Consider the following 26422-nt stretch of genomic DNA (forward strand, 5'->3'; position numbering starts at 1 on the left):
GCTGCTTTCTTGTGACACTTAGGCCTGAGGTCTTAGGATATTCAGAGTGTGGACATCAGATTCTCTCTGACCAAGATATTGTACCTTGCCATTCCTAATTTGTTGTTAACGTATAACTGTGACATGAGAAATTTCTCCTTAGATTGCTGGCCCTCAGAATTCTGAACAAGAAATGGTGATTTGGTCCAAATTTAGCTGAGAATTAAGGTGGTTCTAAGTGATTCCCAACTCCCACCTCCATCCCAGAAACTCAACCAGGAGCACTGGGAAAATTCACAGGCACTCCCACCAACATTGAAATATCCTCCGTCATCTCCTTCAACTCTTCTTCCTTCTCCCCTCTTGGAGAATCTTGCATGCATGCATGATTCCTTATGAGAAGACGATTATTAACTCTGCTAGATGGTATCTTCTCCTAAATCTTTTTATTTTACGTCTGATGGTGATACTTTTCAACTTACATCCATTTGGGGACAATAGTGACCTCATGGCTTTCAGCCCAAATGAGAATTGACAAAACCTTTCCCTGGCTCTCTTACCAAATCTCTGCCTTCTTTATTATCTTTCTTTCCCTGCCAAATTGAAAAAACAAAACAAAACTAAGGCATTCTCAGTGTCTTGTCTCCCCTACCATTCTTACAGTCTGCTGTCAAAAGCATTATCATGATGCTGACTGTGACAGGTCAGGTTACTCCTTTATCCTAAAAGGATTATTGACTTCCCATTGCCCACAGTTAGTCTCATTGTTTAAAAATTCAAAATCCTAAATGATCTGACCCAAATTTGCCTTCCCAGCACTACATTCTACAATTGTATTTAATTTTTACCCTCTCGGCAAATTTGAATTCCTTAATATTTTGCATACATGTTATTTTTGCATCCATTCCTCCATGCCTTATTAAATACCAGAAGTGTCTTTATGGTACCATTTTAACATGTTTGAGTTCTGGTGAATTTGCAGGGTTCAACTAAAATTTTTCCCCAAATTGCCAACACACATACACACACACAGAGAAACTTTTCTGTCCAAACTGCCAAAATCCTTTCCTCATACTTCTCTTAGACACTGCTCTATCTCATATTACACCTATTTAAGGCCAAGTCAACCCTTGTACTAGACTACATGTTAAGTTTCTTAAGCTCAAACAATTTTTTGTTAATACTTATATCCCAGAAAAATAAGTAATAATGTATAAAATGCAAAATAGTCAACATACTTTTGCAAAAAGTGATTAATTTTATATTTGAATTATTTTCTTAGTAGATTATTTTGGTATTGCATCAAAGAGAGAAGATTTTGGTGAGGTTTTATTTTACCTAAATCAGTTGTATCATATCATTGTGTGTGTGTGTATTCATGCACACACACATCATTGCAAAACATATTAATGATTTTTAACTCTAAACAATAACAAGCTAGGCAACCGTGTTCTAATTTTTGGAAACTTTAATTTCCAAACATAAAGTAATAGGAAAAAATAAAAAGTTATTTTGTATTTTCAGTTGTTAATTTACTTTGGCTTTTAGAAGGAAAGAGAAACCTTCAACTTAATATCTCCATCAATCCTTTTTGACCAGCTTCACCATGTTCTGCATTCATTTAATTTTATTACCTAGCAAAAGTGTTCAGCATTGTCAATCAGCCCATCAGTACGATATGAAATAACCAATTCACGCCATTTTTAGGGCATCTCCTTTCTAGCACGGTTTCAGTTTATTAAAGCTATTTATTCACTCATGAAATTGTAATGAACCGTATTTTCACACTCTTTACTAGAATTAGCCCATGGAACTTAAAAAATTAAGTTGAGCAAGGTGAAAATGAAATTTAGTATATGTATGCTATTTTAAGTCCTTAAACTGAATGTGTAATATGAACTCCATGAAGTTAAAGGATGATTTGCAGAATTAGAGAAGGGGGGAAAAGGTCCTGGTATGTAAAAGGAATAAAGTCTACAGAGGAAGGAGTGGCTAGATTAAACTGTGAAGAGAGGGGAAATAATAGGATTTGTTTGGTGTTAGTAAAATAACTTAAAAGGTGACATAATAATCAAGACTGCTAGGAGACAGTGAAAGAAAGCAAACAAATCAGTGAACAATGTTAACAGAAAGACCACTCATGGGAAAAAAAGAAAAATGCAATATTTCATGGACTTCATAAAGACCCAGAAAAAATATTGAAGGTTTAGAACTCTGAGTTTTAATTTTTTAAACTTTTGTTTTTTTCAAGAAGTATTAAAATTACTGTTCACCTAAGTCACCTAGAAATATAATTTTATCACCAAAGAAGGGAACGTAAAGGACCTAAGGGTCCTTTAAAAGATCTTTTTACCAGATGTAAGCTCTATAGAGTCTATATCACAAAACAATGGTAAGAAAAAACAGATGCTGAAGAAGCCCTGCAAGTTATGCTTCTCTTTTAAGACTTTAAAAATAACATTTTTGTCTTTGTTTTATAACTGTTGTTTGCTCCACAGTACTCTATCATATTTAGATTCAAAATACAGAAACATTTTTTAAGGACTGTTCATGAGGCTTAATAATAATCTATTTCCTTTATTATTTATATTTGTGAGACCTACTGAATTTTTCTCTACATTGTTTTATTTTCATGGAGAGAAGGATGGCTAGGAATGTCACTTTACCATATGGAACAGATGGATGAGAATAATTGAGCAATAGTGAATGCTTTAGCTACTGGCTAACCTAGCAAAATAGATTTAATATTTCTATAGGGTTTAAAGGGTATCATGTTGCTTTATCATTTTTGTTTCTGGAAATTAAACTGAAATTTTTAAAGGAAGAATTCAGAGGAGACATTGGAAAAAAAGTATTCAAAGAGACAAGGCATGTTCACTTCTCTCCCATGAGGCCCTCAGTGAAGATCTCTTACTTCTTGGGTTCGAATGTTCCAATTTTATTTGATGTCTTCAAATTATGTTTCAGTAATTTGGGTATTATTATGGTATATAGGATCTAGAAATGTAAACTAGATGAACTAACAAGGAATTATGCCACTGACTTAATAAATTACTACAAGGAATTCATGTAACTTGTCTGGGTCACAATTTTCTAGGATTATTATTTTCTGGGATAATTATTTCTCTACTTGGCAGAGAAATAAAAAGCACAGAATTTTTTTCGAGCACTCATGTCTTTTCTTTAGTCAGAAGTCTTTTCTTTTTTTTTTATGGCAAAATAATTATGAATATGTGGAAAATCCAATGACAGCAAATATTAATTGGTGATCAATTTCTCATTTTCTTAAAGAAATTTTTATTTTCACCTGAATTTTTTTTTAAATTTTTGATTTTATTTTATTTATTTTTTATACAGCAAGTTCTTATTAGGCATCAATTTTATACACATCAGTGTATACATGTCAATCCCAATCGTGTAATTCATCACACTACCACCACCACCCCCCTGCGGCTTTCCCCCTGTGTAGTTCATACGTTTGTTCTTTACATCTGTGTCTCAACTTCGGCCCTGCAAACCGGTTCATCTGTACCATTTTTCTAGGTTCCACATACATGTGTTAATACACGATATTTGTTTTTCTCTTTCTCACTTACTTCACTCTGTATGACAGTCTCTAGATCCATCCATGTCTCAACAAATGACCCAATTTTGTTCCTTTTTATGGCTGAGTAATATCCCACTGTATATATGTACCACATCTTCTTTATCCATTCGTCTGTCGATGGGCATTTAGGTTGCTTCCATGACCTGGCTATTGTAAATAGTGCTGCAATGAACATTGGGGTGCATGTGTCGTTTTGAATTATGGTTTTCTCTGGGTATATGCCCAGTAGTGGGATTGCTAGATCATATGGTAATTCTATTTTTAGTTTTTTAAGGAACCTCCATACTGTTCTCCTTAGTAGCTGTATCAATTTACATTCCCACCAACAGTGCAAGAGGGTTCCCTTTTCTCCACACGCTCTCCAGCATTTGTTGTTTGTAGATTTTCTGATGATGCCCATTCTAACTGGTGTGAGATGATATCGCACTGTAGTTTTGATTTGCATTTCTCTAATAATTAGTGATGTTGAGCAGCTTTTCATGTGCTTCTTGGCCATCTGTATGTCTTCTTTGGAGAAATGTCTATTTAGGTCTTCTGCCCATTTTTGGATTGGGTTGTTTGTTTTTGTAATATTGAGCTGCTTGAGCTATTTATATATTTTGCAGATTAATCCTTTGTCCATTGATTCAATTGCAAATATTTTCTCCCATTCTGAGGGTTGTCTTTTCGTCTTGTTTACAGTTTCCTTTGCTGTGCAAAAGCTTTCAAATTTCATTAGGTCCCATTTGTTTATTTTTGTTTTTATTTCCATTACTCTAGGAGGTGGATCAAAAAAGATCTTGCTGTGATTTATGTCAAAGAGTGTTCTTCCTATGTTTTTCTCTAAGAGTTTTATAGTGTCTGGTGTTACTTTTACGTCTCTAATCAATTTTGAGTTTATTTTTGTGTATGGTGTTAGGTAGTGTTCTAATTTCATTCTTTAACACGTAGTTGTCCAGTTTTCCCAGCACCACTTACTGAAGAGACTGTCTTTTCTCTATTGTATATCCTTGCCTCCTTTATCAAAATAAGATGACCATATGCATGTGGGTTTATCTGTGGGCTTTCTATCCTGTTCCATTGATCTATATTTCTGTTTTTGGGCCAGTAGCATACTGTCTTGATTACTGTAGCTTTGTAGTATAGTCTGAACAGGGAACCTGATTCCTCCAGCTCCATTTTTCTTTCTGAAGATTGCTTTGGCTATTCGGGGTCTTTGTGTTCCATAGAAATTGTAAAATGTTTTGTTCTAGTTCTGTGAAAAATGCCATTGGTAGTTTGATAGGGATTGCATTGAATATGTAGATTGCTTTGGGTAGTAGAGTCATTTTCACAATGTTGATTCTTCCAATCCAAGAACATGGTATATCTCTCCATCTGTTTGTATCATCTTTAATTTCTTTCTTCAGTGTCTTATAGTTTTCTGAATACAGGTCTTTTGTCTCCTTAGATAGGTTTCTTCCTAGGTATTTTATTCTTTTTGTTGCAGTGGTAAATGGGAGTGTTTCCTTAATTTCTCTTTCAGATTTTTCATCATTAGTGTATAGGAATACAAGAGATTTCTGTGCATTAATTTTGTGTCCTGTAACGTTACCAAATGCATTGATTAGCTCTAGAAGTTTTCTGGTAGCATCTTTAGGATTCTCTATGTATAGTATCATGTCAGCTGCAAACAGTGACAGTTTTACTTCTTCTTTTCCAATTTGTATTCCTTTTATTTCTTTTTCTTCTCTATTGCCTTGGCTAGGACTTCCAAAACTATGTTGAATAATAGTGGTAAGCGTGGACATCCTTGTCTTTTCCTGATCTTAGAGGAAATGCTTTCAGTTTTTCACCATTGAGAACGATGTTTGCTGTGGGTTTGTTTTATATGGCCTTTATTATGTTGAGGTAAGTTCCCTCTATGCCCACTTTCTGGAGAGTTTTTATCATAAATCGGTGTTGAATTTTGTCAAAGATTTTTCTGCATCTATTGAGATGTTCATATGGTTTTTATTCTTCAATTTGTTAATATGGTGTATCACATTGATTGATTTGCATATATGGAAGAATCCTTGCATCCCTGGGAAAAAACCCACTTGATCATGGTGTATGATCCTTTTAATGTGTTGTTGGATTTGGCTTGCTAGTATTTTGTTGAGGATTTTTGCATCTATATTCATTAGTGATACTGGTCTGTAATTTTCTTTTTTTGTAGTACCTTTTTCTGGTTTTGGTATCAGGGTGATGGTGGCCTCATAGAATGAGTTTGGGGGTGTTCCTTCCTCTGCAATTTTTTGGAAGAGTTTGAGAAGGATGGGTGTTAGCTCTCCTCTGAATGTTTGATAGAATTCACCTGTGAAGCCATCTGGTCGTGGGCTTTTGTTTGTTGGAAGATTTTTAATCACAGTTTCAATTTCATTACTTGTGATTGGTCTGTTCATATTTTCTATTTCTTCCTGGTTCAGTCTTGGAAGGTTATACCTTTCTAAGAATGTGTCCATTTCTTCCAAGTTGTCCATTTTATTGGCATAGAGTTGTTTGTAGTAGTCTTAGGATGCTTTGTATTTCTGCAGTGTCTGTTGTAACTTCTCCTTTTTCATCTCTAATTTTAATGATTTGAGTCCTCTCCCTCTTTTTCTTGATGAGCCTGGCTAATGGTTTATCAATTTTGTTTATCTTCTCAAAGAACCAGCTTTTAGTTTTATTGATCTTTGCTATTTTTTTTTGTTTCTGTTTCATTTATTTGTGCTCTGATCCTTATGATTTCTTTCTTTCTGCTAATTTGGGTTTTGTTTGTTCTTTCTCTAGTTCCTTTAGATGCAAGGTTAGATTGTTTATTTGAGATTTTTCTTGTTTCTTGAGGTAGGCTTGTATAGCTATAAACTTCCCTCTTAGAACTGCTTTTGCTGCATCCCATAGGTTTTGGATCCTCGTGTTTTCATTGTCATTTGTCTCTAGGTATTTTTTGATTTCCTCTTTGATTTCTTCAGTGATCTCTTGGTTATTTAGTAACGTATTGTTTAGCCTCCATGTGTTTGTGTATTTTACCCTTTTTTCCCTGTAATTCATTTCTAATCTCATAGTGTTGTTGTCATAAAAGATGCATGATATGATTTCAATTTTCTTAAATTTACTGATGCTTGATTTGTGACCCAAGATGTGATCTATCCTGGAGAATGTTCCATGCTCACTTGAGAAGAAAGTGTAATCTGCTGTTTTTGGATGGAATGTCCTGTAATTATCAATTAAATCTATCTGGTCTATTGTGTCATTTAAAGCTTCTGTTTCCTTATTTATTTTCATTTTGGATGATCGGTCCATTGGTGTAAGTGAGGTGTTAAAGTCCCCCACTATTATTGTGTTACTGTCGACTTCCTTTTTTATAGCTGTTAGCAGTTGCCTTATGTATTGAGGTGCTCCTATGTTGGATGCATATATATTTATAATTGTTATATCTTCTTCTTGGATTGATCCCTTGATCATTATGTAGTGTCCTTCCTTGTCTCTTGTAACATTCTTTATTTTAAAGTCTATTTTATCTGATATGAGTATTGCTACTCCAGCTTTCTTTTGATTTTCATTTGCATGGAATATCTTTTTCCATCCCCTCACTTTCAGTCTGTATGTGTCCCTAGGTCTGAAGTGAGTCTCTTGTAGACAGCATATATATGGGTCTTGTTTTTGTATCCATTCAGCAAGCCTGCGTCTTTTGGTTGGAGCATTTAATCCTTTCACGTTTAAGGTTATTATCGATATTTATGTTCTTATGACCATTTTCTTAATTGTTTTGGGTTTGTTTTTGTAGGTCCTTTTCTTGTCTTGTGTTTCCCACTTAGAGAAGTTCCTTTAGCATTTGTTGTAGAGCTGTTTTGGTGGTGCTGAATTATCTTAGCTTTTGCTTGTCTGTAAAGCTTTTGATTTCTCCATCAAATCTGAATGAGATCCTTGCCGGGTAGAGTAATCTTGGTTGTAGATTCTTCCCTTTCATCACTTTAAGTATATCATGCCACTCCCTTCTGGCTTGTAGAGTTTCTGCTGAGAAATCAGCTGTTAACCTTATGGGAGTTCCGCTGTATGTTATTTGTCATTTTTCTCTTTCTGCTTTCAATAATTTTTCTTTGTCTTTAATTTTTGCCAGTTTGATTACTATGTGTCTCAGCGTTTTTCTCCTTGGGTTTATCCTGTATGGGACTCGCTGCGCTTCTTGGACTTGGGTGGCTATTTCCTTTCCCATGTTAGGGAAGTTTTCGACTATAATCTCTTCAAATATTTTCTCTGGTCCTTTCTGTCTCTCTTCTCCTTCTGGGACCCCTATAATGTGAATGTTGTTGCGTTTAATGTTGTCCCAGAGGTCTCTTGAGCTGTCCTCATTTCTTTTCATTCTTTTTTCTTTGTTCTTCTGCAGCAGTGAATTCCACCTTTCTGTCTTCCAGGTCACTTATCTGTTTTTCTGCCTCAGTTATTCTGCTATTGATTCCTTCTAGTGTAGTTTTCATTTCAGTTATTGTATTGTTCATCTCTGTTTGTTGTTCTTTAATTCTTCTAGGTCTTTGTTAAACATTTCTTGCATCTTCTCGATCTTTGCCTCCATTCTTTTTCCGAGGTCCTGGATTATTTTCACTATCGTTATTCTGAATTCTTTTTCTGGAAGGTTGCCTATCTCCACTTCATTTAGTTGTTTTTCTAGGGTTTTATCTTGTTCCTTCACCTGGTACATAGCCCTCTGCCTTTTCATCTTGTCTTTCTTTCTGTGAATGTGGTTTTTGTTCCACAGCCTGCAGTTTTGTAGTTCTTCTTGCTTCTGCTGTCTCCAGAAGTCTTTTCTGAAAGTTAGGCTTGTCTTTCAAAGTTACTCCTGGAGCAGACTGAGGACAGTATTATTATAGTACCATTGGTACTCAGAGGGCAGTATTATTATAGTACCATTACTCTGAATAAATAGTTCTGTCTTATCTTTAACACTGAGTTCATGTGTTAAGCACTTATGGCTTTCCTTGAACTCAGTCTGTTTGACAAAATATACTTTATGAAGAATTCAAATTAATGTTATGCTAAAAGGAGTTATAAAACATGTTATTAACTTCTTGCATATTTATTTATATGAATGTGTTTCACACTTTGAATTTTGAAGAAACTTGAGAAATTTCTCAAGGTATAGTGATAAAGCTCAGTAGTATAGACAAAGGTCCTAGACTTGTGTGATCTTGGTTTAGTCACTTCCTCTGGGGGTCTGTTTCCTTTATTGTAAAATGAGGAAATAAATTAGTTGATACATAAGGTCTCTTACAGATCTATACATCTAAAATTCATGTTGTTTTACCTAAAATTTTAATAAATTTTTATTTTAGAATATATTTATAGTTAAAGAAAAGTGTGAAGAGAGTATCACGGTTACCCTTGTTAGTAACATTGTATATTAGTATGGTATATTTGTCACAATTAATGAACCAATTGATACATAATTATCAACTGAAGTTCATACTTAGATGTCCTAATGGTCTTTTTATATTCCAGTATCCCATCTAGGATACCATATTATATTTTGTCATCACATCTCCTTAGTCTCTTCTTGGCTGTGACAGATTCCCAGACTTTCCTTGTTTTTGATGACATTGAGAGTCTTGAGGAGTGGTGGTTAAGTATATTTTCCTCTACTGGGATTTGTCTGATGTTTCTCTTGTGATTAGGGTGTGTTCTAGGATTTGGTAGGAAGACCAGAGAGGTAAAGTGCCTTTTCATCACATATCAAGGGTACATACTATCAACAAGTTGTATCACTGTTGTTGACTTTGGTGATTTGAGGAAGTGTTTCCCAGGTCTCTTGACTATAAAGTTACTCTTTCCTTTGCCTTCCTGTATCTACTCTTTGGAAGAAAGTCATTATGAGTAGCCCATATTTAAGTAGTGGGGAGTTATGCTCTATCTTCTTGTGGGTAGAGTATCTACAATAGTTGTTTGCAATTCTATTGCAGGCAGATTTGTCTCATCTCACTCAATTATGTATTTAATCAGTTATTTATATCTGTATGGAATCAGGAACATTTATTTTATAATTTAAGTTATCATATGATATTACTTATTTATTGCTCAAATTGTTCTAGTTGTTTCGTTTTGCTGTTTTGATCTATAGTTTTGTCTTTTGACATTTGTCTATAGACATTTGTCTTCAGAATGTCATATAAATGTAATCATAACGTTGGTTGCATTTTCAGACTAGTGTCTGCCACTTAGCAATACGCATTTGAAGTTCATACATGTTTTTTCATGACTTGATAGCACATTCCTTTTTATTGCAGAAAAGGATTCCTTTGTGTGGATATATCATAGTTTGTTTATCCATTAACCTACTGAAGGACATCTTGTTGGCTTCTGGTTTTTGGCAGCTAGGAATAAAGTTGTTAGAAACATTCATGTACAGGTGTTTGTGTAGATATAAATTTTAAAATCAATTGGATAAAAACTTAGGAGTGTGATTTCTGGATTATATGGTAATAATATGTTTAGCTTTGTAAACTGCCAAACTGTTTTCCAAAGTGGCCACACCATTTGTATGTCATGTACTGTATTCCTACCAGCAGTGAATGAGAGTTCGTACTGCTCTGCATCCTAGCCAGCAGTTGGTATTATCTTTTTTTTTAGCCCTTTAAATAGGTTTGTAATGGTATCTGATGTATCTCATTATTATTGTAATCTGCATTTCCCTATTGACAAATGATTTAGCATTTTCTCACATGCTTATTTGCCATCTGTATATCTTCTTTGATACAGTCTCTATTTAGATCTTTTGCCTATTTTTAAATTTATTTTTTAAACTGAAATATAGTTGATTTACAATGTTATATTAGTTTCAGGTATACAACATAGTGATTCAATATTTTTATCGATTATATTCCATTTAAAGTTATTATAAAATATTAGCTATACTACTTGTGCTATGCATTACATCCTTGTATCTTATTTATTTTATACCTAGTAGTTTGTACCTCTTAATCTCCTTCCCCCAACTTTCCCCTCTCCCCATCCTTCTCCCCAGTGATAACCACTAGTTTGTTCTCTGTATCTGTGAGTCGGTTTTTATTTTGCTTTATTCATTAATTCATTTCATTTTCTAGATTCCACATATAAGTAAAAACATACTAAGCATAACACCCTCCAGGTCCGTCTTTGTTGTTGCAAATGTCAAAATTTCATCATTTCTTATGGCTGAGTAATATTCTCTTGTGTGTATATACCACAGCTTCATCATCCATCTGTTGATGGACATTTAGGTTGCTTCCATATCTTGACTATTATAAAGAATGCTGCTATGAATATTAGGGTGCATGTATCTTTTCAAATTAGTGTTTTCATATTCTTTAGATATATACCCAGGAGTGGAATCGCTGGATCATATGACAGTTCTATTTTTAATTTTTTTTTTTTTTTTTTTTATAATGTTTTTTTTTTTTTTTTTTTTTTTTTTTTTTAAGTGAGGGCAGACTTGTGGGACTGGGTATTTTCTTTTTTTATTTATTTATTTATTTATTTATTTATTTATTTATCTATCTATTTTTGGCTGTGTTGGGTCTTCGGTTCGCGCGAGGGCTTTCTCCAGTTGCGGCAAGTGGGGGCCACTCTTCATCGCGGTGCGGGGACCGCTCTTCATCGCGGTGCGCGGGCCTTTCTCTATCGCGGCCCCTCCCGTCGCGGGGCACAGGCTCCAGACGCGCAGGCTCAGCAATTGTGGCTCACGGGCCCAGCTGCTCCGTGGCATGTGGGATCTTCCCAGACCAGGGCTCGAACCCGTGTCTCCTGCATTAGCAGGCAGATTCTCAACCACTGCGCCACCAGGGAAGCCCCTATTTTTAATTTTTGAGGAGCCTCCATACGGTATTCCATAGTGACTGTACCAGTTTACATTCCCACCGACAGTGCACAGGGTTACCTTTTCTCCATATCTTACAAACATTTATTATTTGTTGCATTTTGGAAGGTAGCCATTCTGACAGGTGTGATGTGTTATCTCATTGTGATTTTGATTTGCATTTCCCTAATGATTAGTGATGCTTTTAATTGAGTTTTTTATTTCTTATTGTTGAGTTTTAAGAGTCTTTGTATATTTTGTGTACAATTCCTACATCAGAGAGCTTTTATCATGGATGAATGTTGGATTTTGCCAAATAGTTTTTCTGCATCAATTAATATGATCATATGATTTTTCTTCTAAAGGAAGTCAATGTGGTGAATTATATTGGGTTGGCCAAAAAGTTCATTTGGGTTTTTCCATAACATCTTACAGAAAAATCCAAACGAACTTTATGGCCAACCCTGTATTATTTGATTTTACAACTGTTGAACCACTCTAGCATACCTGGAATAAATCTTACTAGAACATGGTGTATAACTTTTTTATATTGTTTGTTCAACTTGCTGATAAATTTGGGGGGGGGGTTTAATTTATGTTTATGAAAGATATTGGTGTGTAGGGTTTTTTTCCTTTTTTTTTTTTTTCAGTGTCTTCATCTGGATTTTATAGAGTAATGTTGACCTCTTAGAATGAGTTAAGCAATGTTTCCTCTGCTTCTATTTTCTGGAATATTTAGGTCCTGTTTTTTGATCAACTCTGACAATCTCTGTCATCTATTGGTGTATTTATAATACTGCCAATGATGGTTAGAGCGATTGTTGATGTATTTGGATTAAACTCTACTGTATTGTTAAAAAGAACTGAAGTCTCTGACATATTTCATAAAGTTGAAAGAGAGATATATTTACAGTAGCATTTCTGTAATCTAAGCAAAAATTGTTTTGTCTCTAATCCCCTTTTTCTGTCACTATTGAAATCACTGTGGAATTATGACACTTTTTGGACTTCTGAAATCTAAACAAAATAAAAAGCTTGAATCTAGTGATAGTAGATATGGCTATTTTGAAAAGAGAATATTCTAAAATCCTAATTTATAAGGCATTATGTCAAATAGTATAAGAGCTGTAATCATTAATCAACTTTGATTACACTAAGCCTATCTACTCTCAATAAATTTAGAGCCCCCGATATTAAAAAAATTCCAAATTAATACTTCAAGGAATTCCAACGATGTACATGGAATCATAGAATAATTACATGAGTAAATCTTTTCTTTTTATTAGTGCAAAAATTATTCCATTTACATTAATTAAAATGCATGCATTGTTCAACATTTCAACAATCTGCATGATTTCATTTCTATTCCATTATGATTTTCATATTATATACTCTTGCGGAATTTTTACAATCATGGTAAATGTTATAATGTGTATGTCTATGTGCCTGTGTTATAATTTTTATGATGCTCTGCCGGTCTTTTCAGGATCCTGGAATGATTTCAAGTTTGTGAAAGCAGGATAACTTTTCTCTGAGTACTATGCTAACATAACTCAGATCCTTATTTCATGTTATAGTGATTGCAGATTCTATTTGTATACACGGTTCCAGCCAGCCTGCTTTTGTTGCTTTATCCAACCAGAATTTAAAGGAAACTTTGACTGTTGCTTTAACATCTCACTAAAAACAGTTTTAAATAGTGTTAATGAAATGCATCTAAAAAGAACGCATATAATCTAAGTCCAAAAAAAAAAAATAGATATTGCATAGTTTTGAAGGCAGAACAGGAGCTGGTTTGAGAAATATTTTCTCTTAAGATAGAAGCCACTATACAACCCATATTAACAGCATCAGCATCCCCTGGGAACCAATTAGAAATGCAAATTCAGAAGCCTTACTCCAGACCTATTGAATCAGAAACCATGGGGGTGATGCCTAGCAATATGTACTTTATTAACCCTCCAGGGGATTCTACTTCTCTAAAATATGAGAAGTCTCTCAAATTATAGGGATCCAAAAGAAAACAATCACCAAGTAATCAAAAGAACAAAGGCATATTAGTGTTATGTCAAACTGTTTCTTAACCTCCTGAATCCTGTTCCTTTCTTTCTTTTATATCTTCACTATTCTCTATTTCAATAATATATATTTCTTAGTCCATTACATGTGGCCACTGCTAAAAGTTGAGTACAGCTAATTTAAGCACTCACCTTGAATTCTTACCTTAAAAGATTATGTTTAATTGAAGAGTAGATTACTAATTAGCATTCAACTACTTTAAAAAAGTTTCACCTCAGCCTTGATTGAGTGACTCCAAGTATCAGTAGAATTTTACAGTTGATAGAGGGAAAAGACGGGAAAAGGATTTATGTTATTTTCATTTAGTTCAAGGTCCATTAAAATATAAACTTTATTGCATGCTGTTAAATGTGGCATCAAATGTGTATTTACTTTAGCTTTTCCTGTTAGAATTACTGTTAAAAGGAGAAAATAATTAGTTGATTCTAGGATTTCTCTCAAGGGAAGAAAGAAATGGAAAAATTTTTTTAAAAACATGTAAAGGAGTCTAAAGGGAGAAAAAGGAAGATAAAGAACATAGGAAGGAAAGCATTATGAAACAGGGGTGAAAATATGTCAGATAGAGTTGGAGCAATCTATCAAATAGATTAATGAGAAAAAATAATGCTGTGTTTGTGAAAATAAGTCACTTGTCAAATGAAGGACTTGGACTCAGGAGACCTGAGACCTGATCTAATCCTATTTTTACCATTGATTAAATGAGCTTGTTTAAATCTCGCACTATCTCTGTGTTTCCATTTGTCTCCTTTAGGAAGAGGGATCTTAATACCTGCCTACACCTAAAGCACTGGAGAGTACAATGGTAAATAACAATACCTATATATAACTTTCTTTTTCTTAAACTGGGGACAGAATTGAAGGGCTTGCCTAACTTCTCTTGCCCATGTCTTTCTGGACTTTGTAAACAGAAAACAACATTAGAAAAGAAAAGAACTTTAGATTTCAAGAGTCACTAGACATTATCTAGACAAATTTTCCCATCTTAAAAACTCAGTGTGATTTTAAAGCTTAAAAAGTTAACTTAATGTCAAATACTAATTAGCAACAAATACTAGGCTGAAACCCTGGTTCTTTAATACTGTGTTTGGGGGGACAGTTTTGAGGGCTGAAGGGAAAAATAACATATGCTTAGATATAAATATTTTTTTCTTATTTAAGGTTATGAATAACATTATGGTAACAAAAGATGAAAAGCAACAGCAATATCTCTGAAAATGCATTTTGGTTTGCCTAGAATTCACCAAAAAATCAATTTAAAACTCTTATACTCAACTATACTACCCTACTTAAGCAATGCAGGGCACCATCCAAGCAGAATGTTGTCCCCAAAATATCTGCGTCATAAGACTTTGAAAATGAAATTCAGTTCAACTCAACTCAAAATATCTGTGTCATAAGACTTTGAAAATGAAATTCAGTTCAACTCAACTCAATTTAAAAAAAAAAAATGGTGTCTTGAGTGCTTAATATCTTTTTCCAAGAATAACTCTATTCTTGATAAATGAAAGTTGGTACACCACAACCTTTATCCATAAGAAGCCCAGTGTTGCAAGAAAAATATACATATGCACAACTAATTATAATACAAGTCAAAGTATGATTGATGCTAGAATTAAAATTCACAATTATACATATGAATTATATATATTCATTTGATTCATATGTAAAGTTTAATATACTTCCAAGCCCAAAAGTACTTCCATAACAAGTAGTAAGGGAAATTTCAGGTCTAGATTTAGCAGCAATGCAATTTACATATCATTAATGGCAGAGTATAACTGAGTAATAAAATTCTGGGTCATTCTCATTTTTGTTATTTTGATGAATGTTTCCTCAAAACTTCTCAAGGTCTGTATAATAATCCCTAGAATTATTCCACTGGTTTTTTGCCCAGACTGCTCAAAGATTTCAGGTAAGGTAGAAAATCTGAATGAAGACTGGGCAGACATATAGAATAGTTAAATTTTGCACAGGCTTGAGAAACACAGAAGGAATATTATAAAGTGAAGTAAACTCTGGCACCCTGTCCGCTTTTTACAGAAAATGTCAAGTTTTGGCTAGTTCAACATGTCAACAATGACCTCATAGATAAAAGCATAGATGAGAACAGCAGCTGTACCTGGATATGGTGCAGTTTCCTTACTTAATTGTTTTTCTATGGTCACAACTGAAATATAGTCACACATTCTCCCAACATGACTGCTAATGGAAGAGACTTTTTAAAATTATGTTATGTGAGATAATTCTAAATGTCTGCTTCTCTATCCACCACATGTTGGTATTGTGTCTAGCTACCACAACGAATTTATATGTTTGTAAGAAACTCTGGATTCCTTCCACATATGGTAGTAACAAAATAGACATTCCATTCTCATTGCTTTGTACATGGAAAATGCCATTTTTAGAATGTTTCTAAGTATGCCAAGAAACTGTACTATTTGGCCTGAGAAAGCTCAATGGCATGTATCTGCCAGCTCCTGCTACTATTGTGAGGTCATTGCTAAGCATTTTATAAAATGCTTATACAAAGAGCTTTTCCATGCTGGTGATTAATAGGCTTTTCCTGAGAAGTAAATTTAATACAGCTACTTTTCTGTTTGATTCCAAATAAATTATATCTACAAACATAAATCAGTATATTCTTTTGGCCAAGTATATATATTGCTTTACGTATTGCATAAACATAGGATTCAAACAGACCTTGAAAAATCATCTAGTATATCACCCTACCTTCATTCAATGTAATATCCAAATAATATTCAAAATATGCAACAACCAGTATGACCACTGCACCATATATTAGTCCTTTAGGTGCTGGATAAGGGATGGTTCAGGGCTCTGGTGTAGAAGCCAAGTAACCAAGGTAACAGTGAAGCATTTGGGGAATTAGGGAGCCACTTTTTATCAGCCTGAATAATTGGTACAGGTCAGTACAGGTCCATATTTTATCAACTGGTACATACTAATATCAGCCCTGGTAATATCCAAACTAAGCATGTTTCCTATGACCCTAATACACATCTCTAATTGATCATGGCACTGTTCCTACTGAGTTCAAATAAGGTCTCAGGTTCTATCTCAAATATCCTTCAGGGCCTCATTATCAATCAAACCAAGTTGTCTGTTTTGAGGAGAAAAACACAAAAACCAAAAACACTGTTCATCTGTGATCTGAAAGAATTGTACAGAAATAAGAATTCAAAGCTTTCTTTTAATGCCAGCTATTTATTATGGTCAATGTTATCAAGGAAATCTTTCTCACATCTTCCATATAACACTTGTATTTCCTACTCAAGGAGAAGCCTTATCTAATTCCATGGGCTCACATTGATATTCAAACACATCTTTCTTTGAAGTCTTAAATATTTTTTCTGAATCAAACAAGTTAGTGCTCGTATACACAATAATTTGTATTATCTTCTAATTGTTTCATGTTTGGAAGCCTTGCTCCTTTTAGCAAGGTGAACTATGGTTTAAGGGTCATATTTTATATTTATTGTGGATTTACCACTGCATTGTACAATATATATAGTCGATATTATTACTATTTCTATTGCTTATATTTATCACATATATAATATACATTATATACATTGCTTATATTTACTATTATTTACATATCTATTGCTACTTCAACAAATTATTGCAAACTTGCTTAAAGTAACACAAATATATTATGTAGGTTTGAAGTACAACATGGATCTCACTGGGCTAAATTAAAGGTGTCAACAAGGCTGATTCTTTTGTGAAAACCATAAGGGAGATCAGTTTCTTTGACTTTTCTAGCTTCTAGGGCCATCTGCATTCCCTGGCTCCTGGCCCCTTTTTGCCATCTTCAAAGTCAGCAGCAGTGGACCAAGCCTTTCTGATGTCATATCACTCTGAGTTAGTAGAATTCATGTTATTAGATTGGGTTCAGCCAATTAATCCAAAATAATCTCCCACCTCAAGGCCTTTACCCTTAATCACATCTCCAAAGTCCCTTTTGCCATATAAGGTAACATATTCACAGGTTTTGGGTATTAAGAGCATGAACATCTTTGGGGAGACATTATTCCACTTACCACAAAACTAATTAATTTATTCATCCAAGTTCATTTTGTTTTATCCTCAGGGAAAATGAATAGCTAGTCAATAAATTAGAGGCAACTGAAAACTACTGAATTACTCTATAGATGTGGGTGAAAGGCATCACTGCTCCTAGTCAGTAGTAGTATTTATTTTCTTCATTTAAATATATTCTAGGTCAATTTAAAGTCAACGTTAATGATCCCGTTGAGCACTGAAATCCCTTGATGTTAAAAGCACCCATTTCTTCTCCCTACTTGTACTGCCCCTCACATGACCAATTCTGTAGTAAAAACCTATAATAGCATTCGGTTGGCAGATGTTTTTCATGGGAAAAGTTTCCAAAGTTATCTAAGGCTCTTCTCGAGTCTTCTGCTGACCCTGGTACGTACTATGTGATTGGTTGTCACAGTGTTCAAAGGCCTCATGGAGAGGACATGAATATTAACATGTGAAGAGCCCAGGAGAATTTGACCAGGCTGAACCTTGGAGAATTATATTCTGTTTCAATTTTGTCATTCCAGTATATTAATTTTAATCCTGCTTTATTGCCTATTATCTTTTCACTTAACCTTTCTTTGATTTAGTTTTCTCATCTATAAAGTAATTAAATGAGATAATGCAATTATCAGTATTCAGGAAATGTTTTCTTTTTTCCATTTTCTCCATCATTTTAAAATATTTTTAGTGGAAATGACTAACTTTGACATACCTTATTAATTAGTATATTTCTTACCATTCACTTACTACCTTATACAAAAACACCCTTTAAGTTTTATGAACCCAACCTTTCTTCCTATCTTCTCATAACTAGTTGTATCAAGGAATGGACAGTATATATTATTCATGAAAGCAAACTATTTAGAAATTTCCATATATATTACCTTTACAATTTTTTTCCTACATTTTATTAAACAGAGACCATGTCTAATTTATCATTTTTTTCTCGTATACATCTAATAACTGCTGTGCATACAATAGATATTTGTCAGATGAACACACAGGGCTTCAAGTCACTGCATGTATTTGATTTCCATATTTTTGGTGAATTCAAGTTATAATAGTTTTATTTATAGATGATGAATCTGCCTCATGTATACCTTCCTCAGAAGTAGCTTAAAGAACTTAATATAAAGATTCTCTTCCTACATCTATAAATATCCAGGAATTCAGTGTCAATATTTAGGCAATCTCTACTATAAAATATTTATCTTATGGTCTTAATTTAAATTGCCTCTGTTGCTTTTAAAAGAAGAATACAACTAAAAGTACAAATTATTCTCAATTTTTCTTGGTATATTTAGAGTGATGTGATTTCTTTCCTCGGAAACAGATTGGTAAGGTACTGGCAGAACAGTGATAAGGTCCAGGCTTATAGGATAGGACCTATCTGGACAGTCCAAGAAGGAGAAGGAGAATGTTTCCTCTGGGCTCATGAACTCATACACATCTAATTCCAAAAACTTATTGCCACCATCTCCACTGCAATGTGTTGAGATAAAGACAGTACTACCTTTACTCACTCCACCTTCTATTTCTAACTGCCCTTCATAATTTATTTTCTATTTCTTAATCATTTGTTTTATGTAAGCATACATAATGATAAGAGAAGTAACAGTAGAAATAGAAAATCTGTAAGATGATTTGCCACGGTCATTGATCCTCATTTTAATGATCCTGATTTCTAACTTACTTGATCTTCCAGCTATAAATTATTCTCTTTAATTCACAACATAAATCTACTTGCTCTTATTAAAATGTAGTCAGCAAATAAATCACTCTGCCATTTAAAAAAAGGTTTCATTTTGATTTCAAAGGCACTATGCTTGTGTGAGAATGATAGGTTTTGCTCTAAACATGCTGACTCCATAATGCTTTAGTGGATGATGGAAAGTAGCAAAAGAGGTGAACAAAACCAATTAACTTATGAGTACCTAATTTTTCCAGCACTTTGTTGAGGACTTAATAATTATTTTTTGGATTTAATCAATTCCAGAACTTGTGCCCTTCATCCTTAGTCCTTTCTTTCTCCTTGTTGCATTATACTGTATATTTCAATTTTTAAAACTTACAAAGTAATTGAGGTTTGCTGTATATTGCACTGCAAAAATAGCCAATGACTATGTTTCACCTTTTCTTTGTTCTCTTGAATGTATTCTCATACTATGTTTCACACTGGATAAGAATTGTGTATTTTATTTCTGTGAAGCCAGGCAATACGGGAGTTCCATTGCATGCTGGTCTTCTGATCATCCCCTGTACGAACAAAACCTTGGATGTCACAGCCACTGGTTCCATGCTGCTCATGCAAGGACTCAGCATGTGCAAGAAAATTTGGTTTTGGAACCATATCTATCTTATGATTTCCACAGTAAAATAGCCAAGGTTCCTCCTAGTTAAAACCCACACATCAAGAAAGTTTTGGTGTGTTCCAAACCTTCTTGGCACCGAGGCATATTGAACAAAGGCTGTGTGGCAAACTTACTCAAGACCACTGTCACCCTGCATGTGTTCCTTACCATTATGCCAGCACCTGGAATCATGGCTTCTCCTAAAGTCATTTGTTTAAGATTCCAGCATGTTATTCTCCTTCACATATGCTCATGTTCCTGAATATAAAAAATCACCAGATTTCCTCATCACAAGCCTGTTTGCCTTTCTTGCTTTCTTTCTGTTTTCTAATATTTTGGCAATAATAACAACTACCTTTTATTGAGCAGTCCCCAAGCATCAAACTCCAAGTTAAGTACTTTATGATCATGATGATACTGAAGCATCATCATAACCTTATAATACAGGTTCAATTATCAAACCTATGTTTTAGATGAAGAAACAGAGGCTAAGACTCTGTGTTATAAGGAATAATTATGTCACTCAAAATGGAGTTTTTTGATGGTTGGTCTAGTGTGGATATGGAATAACACCATGGAGAGGCATATGAAAGTGAAGGAGACTTATTATACCCACGAGTCCTAGAAGAGGGAGGCACACCACACCATGCCATGCCACACCCAGGGGACCACACAGGAGGAGGGCCACAGGAGTGAACTCAGCAAAGCAGATGGGGAGAAGAGAGACTGGGGATCTCTGGGCAAGTGCCTTTATTGGGAGTCAGGGTGGGGTGTGCAAGCAAAGAGGTAAGGGTGTATTTTATCAATGTGTTTGAATGTCACTAGGTCACTCAGAGGAAGGCAAGAAGGGGAACTTCTTCAGAGACCAGCCTTATCACACTGGTGTACCTGATCACCTGGGAGTGGTACCCACAGCCTGTTTATGAGGATGTTGAGGCATCAGGAAAATCTGAAGTTTTAAAAATTTACAATATAGACTCTAACCCAAATGTGACCAATTCCCAAGTGTCTCCTCAAAACCACTAAACTTTCCTGCTATTGATAAAATCCCTTTGGTCACAGACCTTTACATATATTAAAATATATATGTGTGTGTGTGTGTGTGTGTGTGTGTGTGTGTATCCTCATTTCCACACTTTGTATTCAGCTACTTCAGGTTAAATAATTCTAAAATCTTATATTTATAGCCTTTTTAAAAAATTGAAGTATAGGGGATTTACAATACTATATCAGTTTCAGTGAACAACATTGTGATTCAGTATTATTATAGGTTATACTCCACTTAAACTTATTATAAAATATTGGCTATATTCCCTGTGCTGTACAATATATCCTGTAGCTTGTGTATTTTATATATTATATATAGTGGTTTGTACCTCTTAACTCCCTACCCTTATCTTTCTCCTCCCCCATTCCCTCTCCTCACTGGTAACCACTAGTTTGTACTCTATATCTGTATGTTTCTGTTTTGTTATATTCATTAGTTTGTTTTATTTTTTAGATTTGACATATAAGTGCTAACATACAGTGTTTGTCTTTCTTTGTCTGATATTTCACTAAGCATAATACCCTCCAGGTCCATCTTGTTGTCAATGGCAGAATTTCTTTTTTTTATGGCTGAGGGATATTCCATTGTATATAAATACCACATCCATTAATTTGTTAATGGACAAATAGGTTGCTTCCATATCTTGGCTACTGTAAATAATGCCGCAATGAACATTGAGGTGCATATATCTTTTAGAATTAGTGTTTTTGTTTTCTCCAGATATATACCCAGGAGTGGCATTGCTGGATCATATGGCAGTTCTATTTTTCTTTTTCTGAGGAACCTCCATACTGTCTTCCATAGTGACCACACCAATTTGACAGATGTGATGTGTTATCTCATCGTGGTTTTGATTTGCATTTCTCTGATGATTAGAGATGTTGAGCATATTTTCGTGTGCCTGTTGGCTGTCTGTATTTCTTCTTTGGAAAAATATCTGTTCAGATTTTCTGTCCATTTTTTTTTTTAAATAAATTTATTTATTTATTTATTTATTTATTTATTTTTGGCTGTGTTGGGTCTTCGTTTCTGTGCGAGGGCTTTCTCTAGTTGCGGCAAGAGGGGGCCCCTCTTCATCGCGGTGCGCGGGCCTCTCACTATCGTGGCCTCTCTTGTTGCGAAGCACAGGCTCCAGACGCGCAGGCTCAGTCGTTGTGGCTCACAGGCCCAGTCGCTCCGCGGCATGTGGGATCTTCCCAGACCAGGGCTCGAACCCGTGTCCCCTGCGTTGGCAGGCAGATTCTCAACCACTGTGCCACCAGGGAAGCCCCTTCTGTCCATTTTTTAATTGAGTTGTTTGGGTTTTTTAATATTGAGTTGTATGAGCTGTTTATGTATTTTGGATATTAACTCCTTATTGGTCATATCCTTTGCAAATATTTTCTCCCATTCATAGGCTGTCTTTTCATTTTGTTGATAATTTCCTTTGCTGTGCAAAAACTTTTAGTTTAATTAGGTGCCATTTGTTTATTTTTGTTTTTGTTTCCTTTGACATAGGAGACAGACCCAAAACAATATTGCTACAATTTAGGTCAAAGAGTGTTCGGCTTGTTTTCTTCTAGGAGTTTTATAGCTTCTGATCTTCCATTTAGGTCTTTAATTCATTTTAAGTTTATTTTTGTATATGATGTGAGAAAATGTTCTAATTTCATTCTTTTACATGTAGCTGTCCAGTTTTCCCAGCACCACTTACTGAAGAGACCATCTTTTCTCCATTGTATATTCTTGCCTCCTGTGTCATAAATTAGTTGACCATAAGTGAGTGGATTTATTTCTGCATTTTCTATTCTTCTGTTCCATTGATCTATGTGTTTATTTTTGTTTCAGTAAAATATTGTTTTGATTACAACAGCTTCGTGGAATAGTCTGAAGTCAGGGAGTTGTGATACCTCCAGGTGTGTCCTTTTTTCTCAAGATTGCTTTGGCTATTCAGTCTTTTGTGGTTCCAAATTAATTTTAGAATTGTTTGTTCTAGTTCGGTGGAAAATGTCATGGGTATTTTGATAAGGATTGCATTAAATCTGTAGATTGCTTTGGGCAGTATGGACACTTTAGCATTCTTCTAATTCATGAACTCAGAATACCTTTCTATTTCTTTGTGCCATCTTTGATTTCATTCATCAATGTTTTATAGTTTTCATAGCAGAGATCTTTCACCTCCTTGGTTAAGCTTATCTCTAGGTATTTTATTCTTTTAGATGTGATTTTAAACTGGATTGTTTTCTTGCTTTTTCTTTCTGATAGTTCATTATTAGTATATAGAAATGCAATAGATTTCTGCATACTAATCTTGTATCTTGCAAGTTTACTGACGTCATTTATTAGTTCTAATAGTTTTTTGGTGGAGACTTTAGGGTTTTTCTATACTTTCAGTATGAGTAAGCTGCGGGTTTGTCATAAATCACCTTTATTATGTTGAAATATGTTCCATGTATACCAAATTCGACCAGAGTTTTTATCATGAATGAATGTTGAATTTTGTCAAATGCTTTTTCTGTCTATTGAGATGATCATGTGATTTGTATTTTTCCTTTTGTTAATGTGGTGTATTACATTGATTGATTTGCAGATATTGAACCATCCATACATCCCTGGAATAAATCCCACTTGACTATGATGTATAATCCTTTTTATATATTGTAGAATTCATTTTGCTAATATTTTGTTGAGGATTTTTGAGTCTATATTCATCAGAGATATTGTCCTTTAGTTTTCTTTTTTTGTAGTGTCTTTGTCTGGTTTTGCCAACAGAGTGATGGTGGCCTCATAGAATGAATTTGGGAGTGTTCTGTCCTCTTCAGTTTTTTTGGAATAGTTTGAGAAGGATAGGCTCTTCTTTGTATGTTTAGTAGAATTCCCCTGTGAAACTATTCAGTCCTGGACTATTGTTTGCTGATAAGTTTTGTTTTTTTTTTATTACTAACTCAATTTTACTACTAGTGATTGGTCTATTCACGTTGTGTATTTCTTCCTGATTCAGTCTTGGAAGAATGTATATTTCTCAGAATTTATCACTTTCTTCTAGGTTGTCCAATTTGTTGGCATAGAACTGTTCACAGTAGTCTCTTATAATTTTTTTGTGTTCCTTGTGACATGGGTTGTAATTTTTCCTCTTTCATTTCTTATTTTGTTTATTTGGGTCCTCTCTCATTTTTTTCTTGGTAAGCCTTATCAATTTTCTTTATCTTTTCTTTACCTTTTCCAAAAACCAGCTCTTAATTTCATTGATATTTCCTGTTGTTTTTTTGGTCTCTATTTATTTCCCTTCTGATCTTTATTACTTCCTTCCTTCGGCTGACTTTGAGGTTTGTTCCTTCTTTTGCTAATAACTTTAGGTGGTAGGTTAGGTTGTTTGTTGGAGATTTTTCTTGTTTCTTGAGGTATCATTGTAAACTTTCCTCTCAAAACTGCTTTTGCTGAGTTCCATAGATTTCTGAAAGTTGTGTTTTTATTTTCATTGGTCTCAAGGTATTTTCTGATTTCTTCCTTAACTCTTCATTGATCCATTGGTTTTTTTAGTAGCATGTTGTTTAGTCTCCACGTGTTTGTGTTTTTGCCATTTTTTTTTTCCTGTAATTCATTTCTAGTTTCATACTGTTGTGGTCAGAAAAAAAACTTTATATAATTTGTATCCTCTTAAATTTGTTGAGATTTGTTTTGTAGCCTAACATGTGATCTTCCCTGGAGAATGGTCTATGTGATCTTGAAAAGAATGTGTCTTCTGCTGCTTTTGGAGGGAATGTCTTGTAGATAACTATTAAGTCCAACTAGTCTAATGTGTCATTGAAGACTACTGTTTCCTTATTGATTTTCTGTGTGGATGATCTTTCCATTGATGTAAGTGGAGTTTTAACATCCCCTACTATTATTGTATTATTGTCAATTTCTCCCCCTTTGTCTGTTAATATTTGCTTTATACGTTTAGGTTCTCCTGTATTGGGTGCATATGTGTTACAGAGAATAATACACTTTTCTTGTATTTATTCCTTTATTATTACCTAATGCCCTTCTTTGTGTTTTGTTATAAACTTTGTTTAATCTGTTTTGTCTGATTTGAGTATTGCTGCCCTCTCTTTCTTTTTGTTTCCATTTGTGTGGAATAGCTTTTTCCATCCCCTTACTTTCAGTTTGTGCCTGTCTTTAGCTCTGATATGAGTCTCTTGTAAGCAACATGTAGAGAGATCTTGTTTTTTAATCCAATCAGCCACCCTATATCTTCTAATTGGAGCATTTAGTCCATTGCACTTAAACTGATTATTGATAGATATGTAGCTATTACCATTTTTTACTTGTTTTCTGGTTGTTTTGTAGTTCTTATCTGTTATTTTCTTCTTCTTTTGGTTTCTTCCCTGTGGTTTGATGATTTTCTTCATGATATGCTTCTGTTCCTCTTTCTCTAGTTGTGCATCTATTATAGGTTTTTGATTTGTGGTTACCATGGGTATATACATGCTTACCTATATCTACTAGTTTTAAACTGGTAGTCATTTGTTTAAATACATTCTAAAAGATCTACATATTTTTAAACCCCTCCTCCACATTTTGTGTTTTTGATGTCATATTTTACATCTTCTTATTTATCCCTTAACAGTTTATTGTAGTTATAGATGATTTTACAATTTTTTGTGTGTTTTAATCTTTGAACTAGCTTATTTAAATGGTTGACCCACAGCCTTTGCTAACTATTGGTCTTTACTAGTGGGATTTTTTTCCTTTCCTATTAATTCTTATCTCTTGTTGTAGCCTTTTCTTTTCCACTTAAGAAAGATCTTTTAGCATTCTTTAAGGGTTGGTGTAGCATTAATGAACTCTTTCATTTTTTTGCTTGTCTGAAAATTTCTTTATCTCTCCTTCAACTCTGAATGATAATCTTGATGAGTAGAATATCCTAGGTTGCACTTTTTTTCCCCCTTCATCACTTTAAATATATCATGCCACTGCCTTCTAACCTGCAAATTTTCTGCAGAAAAATCAGCTGATAGCCTTATGGAGATTCTCTCATATGTGACTCTTTGTTTTTCTCTTGCTGCCTTTAGAATTCTCTCTTTACCTTTTGCCATTTAAATTATGATATGTCTTGGTGTGGGTCTTTTTGTGTTCATTGTATTTGGGACTCTGTGCTTCCTATACCTGGATATATGTTTCCTTCTTCAGGTTCAAGAAATTTTCAGCAATAATTTCATCAAATACATTTTTTGACCCTTTTCTCTTTCTCTCCTTCTGGGACCCCTATAATGCAAATGTTAGTATGCTTGTTGTTGTCCCAGAGGTCCCTTAAACTGTTCTCATTTTTTAATTAGTTTTTCTTTTTGTTGTTCTGATTGGGTGGTTTCCATTACCCTTTCTGATCACTTATGCATTCTTCTGTATCAATTAGTCTGTTCTTAATTCCTTCTAGCATGTTTTTCATTTTAGTTTTTGTGTTCTTCAGCTCTGACTGGTTCTCTTTTTTATATTTTCTAGTTCCTTGTTAAAACTCTCACTGT

The 26422-nt window shown here is 34.2% G+C and overlaps 1 protein-coding gene across 1 annotated transcript in view; it reads left to right on the top strand.

The window, feature by feature from the left end:
• UGT8 (UDP glycosyltransferase 8) overlaps nt 1–26422 on the top strand; it is a 513963-nt gene that overhangs the window by 182695 nt on the left and 304846 nt on the right. The window lies entirely within an intron of this gene.

Source organism: Balaenoptera acutorostrata, chromosome 5 (genome assembly GCF_949987535.1).
Source record: "Balaenoptera acutorostrata chromosome 5, mBalAcu1.1, whole genome shotgun sequence".
Classification (NCBI taxonomy): domain Eukaryota; kingdom Metazoa; phylum Chordata; class Mammalia; order Artiodactyla; family Balaenopteridae; genus Balaenoptera; species Balaenoptera acutorostrata.